At 27.8% G+C, this 9503-nt stretch overlaps 1 non-coding gene across 1 annotated transcript; it reads right to left on the bottom strand.

Annotated features, from left to right (window-relative positions):
• Nucleotides 1-8075: 8075 nt before the first annotated feature.
• Nucleotides 8076-8148, bottom strand: Trnam-cau. Its single transcript has one exon. It is a non-coding gene; the product is annotated as a tRNA-Met (tRNA).
• Nucleotides 8149-9503: the final 1355 nt, after the last annotated feature.

The following is a 9503-nucleotide window of genomic DNA, read 5'->3' as shown; positions in this document are numbered from 1 at the left end:
TTACCTTTATTTCATTCTCTAATTAAATGTTTCTTCTTTAATAATATTATTAAAGAACTAAAGTATAAGTCACGATTAATAAAATAAGTAAATGCCTTACAGAAAAAAATTGTGTGTCTCTAGTCCCTACTTGCTCAGTGCACTATGGACGCTTCTTTGTATATAATATATTGTTATTTTTTGATATCTGTATGGAATGAATTTATGCTTAATTATAATGCTTATTTATGAATTTAATTTTCCCATTACAAAAAATTGAAATATTATGTAGACAAAAATTTGATATCTACACTGACAGCTAGCAATTAAACTATTAAGCTGAACTGTTTTAATGTTTAAATTATGATTAATGATTTTTAATTTGTTCTTCATTAAAAAAACTAGAATTCGTCCAAAGTTTTTCTAAAGTCGCATATCAAGTCTGTACATTCCTAAATTAGGGTTTAAGTGTATGTCTACCGAAATGTTCACTTTGCTTTATTGTTATTTTTAAACCAACAATAAAAATCATATCAATTTAATTGACGAATTTCAAACCTAATCGGAGTGCATATAATTTTTAACTATTTTGACCCATATTTTTCTCATGAGTCTACACTTATTTCGACTGAGAGCTTATATCTTATTTTGATGTTAAATAGATAAATATATGAAATACATTAAATGATTTTCTACTTAAATTGCAGATCATAATTTGACCAGACTGTCAAATTAAAGTCATCAATCACAATTGTGACTAGTCGGTTTCTGATCATTGCAATTTGCCACAATTTTTATTACTAAAAGTGGCAAAGCTGGCTCCGTGCATAATAGACCTTTATACCTTTATGCATTGGATTTCATTTTATTACGTTTACGATATGAAATGAAAATTTGATTTTTCATTACATGTATCTGAATTAATAAGAATTTTTAGCCTAGGGCCGTTCAACACCCAATGCCGCATAAATTCATAAATTTAAGTTCTGAAAAGTTTGCATAACAATTTTCAAACTGTCAACCGTTGACAAAGCCGAAGACATAAATAATTTTTTTTGCCCAACATCCAATAACTCATTAAGAATGGGCTTAGAAGTTTTATTGGAATTCAAAAAACTTGAACCTTTAATTTTTATATTTATGAGTGTTATGATTCAGTTTATATATGTACAATATAAACCTATAAGTCATATGAGTAACCTTGTATAAGTATTTTATTTTATATTAGCTGTCACATAAATTTTATCCTTTAATTTCAAATATGTTTTCATTGCACTTAATATTTATGAATTATTTATTTTAGATTAACAATATAGTATTTTCTTCATCATCGAAGTGTGAGGAAAATAAAATTGGGTGTACTGGGTTGTAAAAAGTGCCAGGCGTTTTTTAATAAAAATTTATCATTTTTTTATATATTATTTCATTTTATTTTAAATAAATCCAAATATTTCGTATTAGATCGTACCAGATCGATTGGTTCTTGCCTGTAGAGTATTGGACTTTTATCTTCGAAAAGCTAATGCAAATAGTTTTCAACGAGAGAAAATTGTAGAGATCGTTCTAAATATTGATTTGTTGCTACAAGGTTTCAAATTTTTCAAATAATTGCTGTCAAATATTGTCAATTTTACTATAAAAATATATATGACATAACATTGATATAATTAAACAGAACAAGCGTTCTTTTCTGTAAGTGTGGAACCTTATATCATGTCACCACTCTTCTCATTTAGGATGTTTTGATCATTAAGACCGCTAATGAGGATAATGTGCCATACAAAAAACTTTCATATAAATGAGCTTATTATAAATAAATCAACTCATTTAAAGAGAAAAATGTCGAATGCAACCCTTAAAAATATATTTCCCACAAGGGAAATTACCAAAATTTGAAATATTTGTCGTATGTTTTATTTTATGAAATGTAAACAAACAAAAAGTGAGCTGTAAACAAACGTACTGAGAAGTATTTAATAAAATCTTTGTTTTTATTAATTAAATATATATATATATATGTGCATATAAATGATTTGATTTTTTATCAGTCAGTAATAGCTTATCATAGATTAGTACTTTGTAAGTCCTTCAAACAAACAGCATTATCATCCCCATCATTAACCATGGTTTCGACAGTTCGTGTAGCTCCGCCTTGATCAAGATTGTTTTTTACAGCATTATCATATACAACGCTATTCCAAATTTAATTCATACTTTCAAAAAAATAAAATTCTTTAAAACCAACAAAATATTTTGGATGCCTTTTGTATAAAGCCGATAGATGTTTCACTAAAACCAGTTCTAAAGAATGATCTGTAGAATAGGTTCCAGTCCTTAGTCCATAAAGGATCTGCGGTTGAAATCTTATTGCAGTAGTCAAAATCGAAGTTGAAGATTTGAATTTAAAATATGGATATAGCTTATATGAATTTAATATTTAACATTTAGCTAAAATTATCTAATTCAGAACATACGAATATCAGTACTATAATGGAGAAGGCTGTGTTTGATGCAGATGGTGGGGTGAGAGCAACATTATGGGTAGATTTGGTTACCGGTACAATCAACCTTCTGGGTAAAAATGATTACTGTTGAAATGAATAATGTTGGGATTGGTTTGGTCATCATTAAGATAGTCGAACAAAAATTGAGAAAACTTGTGCTTCATGACTGCGGTATTCACCTTGCGAATAACTCTTCCCAATGAAAATACTGTTGCAAAATGTTATGAACGACTTAATTGGACATTTTTACTACATCAACGAACTCGTGCACTCTTATTTATCACTAAATCACGATTTTTATTTACCATATCTTAAGAAGTGATCTTATTTGGATCATCTAGCTGTTCAATATCTTTGACTTATACAGTCAAATTTATACAAATATTGCTAAAATACTTTTGAATCATTCCAAATGAGGGTTTATTTCTTTTTTTAATTTCATTTTAAAATTTCAAAAGGATATACTGAATGACTATTATTATTATTAATAAGACACACCGTATTTATATAGAATAGATATTATAAAGCACGTAGGTGTATTTATATATATCTCTCTGCATGCTTGAATTACTTTATGAAATGTGATTTTAAATAAAATATAATAATAATTTAGTGAAATTAGGTCGAAACCATTCATCAAATTTGGATTGACACGTTGCCAACAATAACATAAGTAATATAAAAACCATTTTGTTATTTATGCTCCACTTTTTTTCCATATAGAATAATTATTGTAAACTATATTCTTTATTATGAATATTGCATAATTTTATATTTACTTGCAAAAATCACAATTATTAATATTTTTACAGCTGTTCTATCGTGTTGAATTGATCGATACATTGACATGTCAACATTATGCCACCAGCGTTGTTGAAGTGTCTAGTCAAAATCCAACTATCATTAACCACATCTACATTTCTGATGTGAATTCATATCACAATATTCACACCGTACACATTCCAGCTCTCGGTATGTTAAATTTATTTCTCAGTTACAGAATTAGACAAAAACATAATATACTTTAATACGCAATGTTCAGATAGTCACTATCTTGAAGTGATTTTCCTTGAGAATGATATACTTCCCTTTGAAGTCTTAGTTTGTCGAAAGATAACTGACGTATGTACCAATATAGGAAGATAATGGACTGATATCAAATGTAATCACCTGGCTCAAACGAAAATCGGTAGACACAAATTACTATCTCACACAGATGCTGACCGGACATATATATTTTTGTATCCATACCGCATGGGAAAGGCGGATCTATTCGACTGCATGGGAAAGGCGGATTTGCAGTCGGGTGTATTTATGGTGATGAATACAATGATGACGTAAAACACCTTTTTTACGATAATAGGTGACACACATTTAGAAAAGAGATAATAGACCAGAAATCCCGAAATTATAGTGGAAATGATGAGAGCAAACCCAGAGAGCTGGTGAACAATAGAGTCTTCAAAGCGTCAAAATTATGCCTAGAAAGTAGAACCAGAAATTATGCTAATTGGAGGCCTAAAAGGTCTCGCCGAAGAGGGGGTGTTTTAGACCGTATACTACACATTAATGTTAGGGCATTGGGCACACCATTCCGACGATGGTTACATATTTAGAGAAAGAAGTTCCGAAATACCTAAGGTCCTACTTACTAAGATCCTAAATACTATAATCCTACTTGTATATACCACTGCTACATATCAACTACATATGTATGATAAACATCGTTTTCTTATATGTATCGATAATTACTTATTTTCCCAACTTAACAATATATTTAAGTAATATTTAGTATTTTATTAAATATTAAATCCATCTTATTTATTAAATAATTATTATAGCGAGGCAATAGAGACATTATTTATATATATAAACATAAAATTATTCTGGACAATTGTGGGTTTATCCTTACGTCTATAATGGAAGATAAAAGAATGATTCTATAAATTTGATTGGAAGTATCTAGGTAAGACAAAATAATAATAACCGGATCTAAAAAATTGCTTTTAACTGTCAGCCCCTAGGAATTTATAGAAATAAAACTATATATCTATAGGGATATAGGGTGTTGTGAAGGTATTTTTATTTGTCTAAATCCGAAATTATGTATGCATAATGAACGATATGCCATAATTTTCATTTGAAGCGCGTAGATAGATTGCATTAACGAGACACTTAAAATGCTGCAGGCGCAGATCTGCATTTGCCAAATGTCAAATGTTGCTAGCCGCATTTGTTCACTTGTCTGTTGACAATTAATACTAGCAGTGCCTCCACTTGATCGGCGGTACTGATTAGTGAATGGTTTTGTTTATTGCAGTTTTTACGCATTTTAATTACGTTTTGCTCCATTTTGTATGCGTGCAGTTTGTGGCTGTACTTGATCCAAGACAAGATAGTCATGCTAATTTCAGCGCGACGCACTTCTCTGTGAATGTGATTGTTTACTCGTATGTGGACTCTAGTGTACGGTCTGATCTTTTCTTAAGAACTTGTTAACTCTGTAATTAATTACATAAATATGTATGAGAAAATATTTTGCTTACTTGAAATTTTAATGGATCAAAATTAATACTTTACGTATTTTACATATTATTTACTAAGCTGTACCAGTATGTATATTGCAGTTCATTGAAGTTTCTGCTTAGTACCGGATTGCTAAGGTTAATACTGCTTAAATGTTATTTATGGTTAGTAGGACTATATTCTTAATAAATTTGTATGCTCAGTGTTTGTAATTAAGAAATTAAATATATATAATACAGTGAGTATTTTACGCATATTCAATTATAGATTACAAACATAATAAGAGTCGCTATAGAATTAGCTTTAGAAAACACTTATCTAGGACCGCAATGTAGTAGAAAATATTTACTAGACCTTTTGTTCTATTCCTAGCTTCAACCGGAGAGAAGATTTTTAATGAAACCCGATATATGTCTCGTTCAGAAAGGACACATTTATCTAATATTCGTTGAGAAAAAAAAAATACAACTAAAATTAAATTATTAAAATATCGAAGGCAAACTCTCTCAATAGTCATATGTCAGTATTTGCTGAAATCCTGACTTCAGTAAGATAAAATAGAAATTCTTTAAAAATAATGTATTGTGCATATATGTAAACGTAGTTCTATGAATTATTTCAGTAGTATCGATGTGTTGTAGCTTTAGCTCCTGAATCAATCCCGCTCTGCTAAATGCCTGGCTCTTAATCTAATTTCTTTCATTCTGAAGATATTAGTATAAAATCTGAACAATGGAAGGAAATAAAAAGTACTTATGAATTTTAAAATCTGAAGACGGATAATAGTTCACTTTAATTAATACTTAATAGAAAGCAAGATAATATAATTCACTTGATATAAAATTAAGTCTTTGAATTTAAAATATTCTCATTACGACCTATTTTCTGTATTGTTTACATACCTATTCTTATTTTTATTCTTTTTACATTAGATTTTAGCACGGTTTGAATTAGACTTTTTTGAGAAGGCTGGTTTGAAATTATCTATAGGTATAATGGTTTTCAACGAGTCAACGCAGAGGAGATATTCTCCAAAAACATAGTTGGATAGTTTGAGTTAGTTGCTGTCAAGAAACCATTCATAGACCTTAGAGTCCTTAGCGATACCAATTAAAGATTAGGAGATATAGCCTTATTAAGGGTTACATATTCATTCTGAAGGCGAGTTCGTTGGTTTCCAAAGATATTCAATTCTATTACAATAACATCTTATTTTTTGAGGTAGTTAACAAAATATTTTGGCTTTCTTTGCAAACTTAGAAACTATCACCATTTCCTGTTTAACTATGTCTGTTTAAGATTAGATTGTGGTAATGGATTGTATTAAAACATCCTATTAGTGCAATTATATTACACAATAATATAGTATACTATCTATGTAAGTATATTACAGATTTTGCCATTATTGTTTTTCGCTAAGACCACATTGTGGACGTGTGCCCTTAAGAGACAGTGTCGCTGTACCTATCATTGCTCTGCAGTCCTTTTGAGAGAGACTGATTATAAATTGATGAGTTTCTTTTGGGAGAGTTATAGATATTTTTAGTTACATTACACTTGTTAAGACTTGGCTATTTGAATTCTCTTCTTTTTTTATTTGTTTAAGAATGTACAAGCACAGAAATAAATCAGAGGCATCTAAATTATTATCTGTTCTAACGGGTTACTGGAATTAAATGCCCTGTCATATACTTGCATTTTTCAATATCTCCGGCTAGTTCTAATATGCCCATCATTCTACCCACATTTACGAGGAATATGATATCAAAATTGTTCATTACTCTTTCCACTTCAACTATCTACCTAGCTTTTGCCAGTTCCCTGACGTCAAACAGATGTAAGGTAACCTAAACTGTGAGCGCAATTCTAAAATTATATTCAAGACAAAAAGTAAGAAAGAATATTAAAATTAATAAAATATGTAAAAATAGTAACAAATGTTAGCACAATTACATAAATATGAGAACAATTAAATATATTTTTACGACTACTTCAGCTAGGTTAGTGGTATCCTTGAGACTTCTAGCTTGATTTTATCCAATTAATCATTTTTCTAACTAAATGTTGCTAACATAAATCAACAAACCAATGAATGTAGTTTAACAAATAGTCACTTCATAAAGTTTAATATCTGTCTGTCTATCAATTGCATTTAATCAAGTCTTTATAGATAAAAAACCATAACTGACACCAAAGCCATAGCGCCTATTTAACGATTTTTTGCTTTTTTTTGTATTTTTAGTGGCACAACCATTACGACAATTTTTCCTTAATTGCAAAAATCATACAAAAAATTATGGAATAATCAAAAGAATCATTTGATGTAGTAAAGCTTCAAAAAAAGATATAAATTTAAATACGGCATGAAAAAATAAATAAGCGCCATTAAAATTTATGATATATTAGAATCTTTTTTTTTAATAGTTGATTGTATCTTTGAGATACAGCAGCCGATATAAAATTATTAATAATTTGATAGACAACTGACAAACGTAAAAAAGATACAACAAAAAATGTTGCATTTTTAGTAGAATTTATGATGATGGAAATAATTTTTAGTGCATTAAATATAAAAACATTTAACCAAGACAAGATTGAAAAATATATGATAAAAGTATCTAGTTTAATTGAAGTCATAATAAACTATGTTGATATGTACATTTTTAATCTGTAATAAATTTTGAGATTAATTTTTAAATCATTCTTAGTATGTATTTGAATTAAAAACAAAATAAAAAACAATAAAAAATTTTAGAATATTATTAAAAAAACTATTTCATACATATGTATATTGTATGTGTAATAAATTTATCTACATTCATTGGTTGTATTAACTGACTTATGGCTACTTAACAATATTAATTAATAATATTTTTTTTATTCAAGTTAACAATTGAACATTAACACAAAGCTGTTATTAAAAATAATTTAAAATTTTAAGTTAAAGATTAATTACATTCTCATAAATATTGTAAAATTTGATATATGTTTAATTTAACCATCAAATCTGTTAATTTATTTATAAAAAAAAAAAAAAACTTCAAAAAAAAAAATAGCAAAAAGCAATGCCCCGGGTGAGGATCGAACTCACGACCTTAAGATTATGAGACTTACGCGCTACCTACTGCGCTACCGAGGCCATATTTTCACAAATATTTTTCTTATATATAAGTTAATAATACTATAAAATTTTTATTATAAAAGCTCGCTTTCTAGAACTTTAGAATTATTTCTAAAATAATTCATTAGATATCGTTTTAATTTTATGTGTACATTAATTGTGTTTTATTGAAAATTATTTTGTTATTATTTAGTATTTTTTTGAAAATATTATGGATTCTAATAGCTTTTAATAAATTTTAATCAATATGATGAACGTTTTGTTGCTTTTATGAAATACTCATAATTAACAATACATTAATAATATATTAACAAAATAAATTCAAAATAAAATTATTAATATTAATAATAACAAATAATTATATGCTTGTTATTTATAAGCCACAAATTTAATTCCTAACTACAAACTTTTGTCTTCTTAAATAATAATTTACATAAATTTTATAACTACTATAAAATTATTATTATTTTTTTTTACTAAGGACGTGTGCGAGTTCGAGTAAATTGATGGTAAATTGAGAGAAATAGTAAATTATGTCGCTATAGCAGCGAATGTTGGTATTTACGAGAATTTTGAGTAGGCTAAATTAGATAAAAATTAAGTAAATTAGGTGTTACCATTGTGAAAATTTCATAATATGTTTAATAAATATATAAATAAATATGAAAACTTTTAACTAAAAATAATAAAAAAGTGCAATAAATAAATATATAAATATTTACATAAGTGCAATGCAAAAAATCCATATGAAATTTTAATTTACTTTACCTCAGTTATAACTATTATAAGATTATTAATATTTTTATACTAAGGTCGTGTGCGAGTTAGGCTAAGTTGATGCTAAACCAAATGGGAGATTTTTTGGGATTTTTTGCACTGCACACATTTAGCCATTTATCAACACGTATCGACACATCACTACATTATCGGCTCATTTTAGAATTTCCCTCATTTAGAACGCAACTTAGCTTAACTCGCACACGTCCTAAGTATGAAATAAAAAAACAATAATATTCATACAAACAATTTTTAACTAAAAATTTTGTCCTCTTTAATAATAAAAATATAATTTCTAACAAATCAAATATGTACCAGAAATTATTACCAGTTTCACATGCGTTCTAGACCTCTCATGAAATTAAAAATGGCGACTGATTTTATTTTTCCGTACGTTTACTAAAAGTTCCTTACGTACTATTGTGCATTTTTTAACTTTACATTTTTTCACTAAATACGCGAAAATCCGCAAAAAAATATATTTATTGAATTGCAAGCATTTTAAAAATTCCTTTGACAAAAGAGTCATATCCATATTAGAGAAAAAAACTTTCAAGGCATTTGCAAGTTCTGTATAAAGCTTAACTTGAAAGCTT

This window comes from Teleopsis dalmanni, chromosome 1 (assembly GCF_002237135.1).
Source record: "Teleopsis dalmanni isolate 2A chromosome 1, ASM223713v2, whole genome shotgun sequence".
NCBI lineage: Eukaryota > Metazoa > Arthropoda > Insecta > Diptera > Diopsidae > Teleopsis > Teleopsis dalmanni.
Note: the sequence above shows the minus strand (reverse complement) of the source record. Positions and strands in the feature narration are given on the sequence as shown.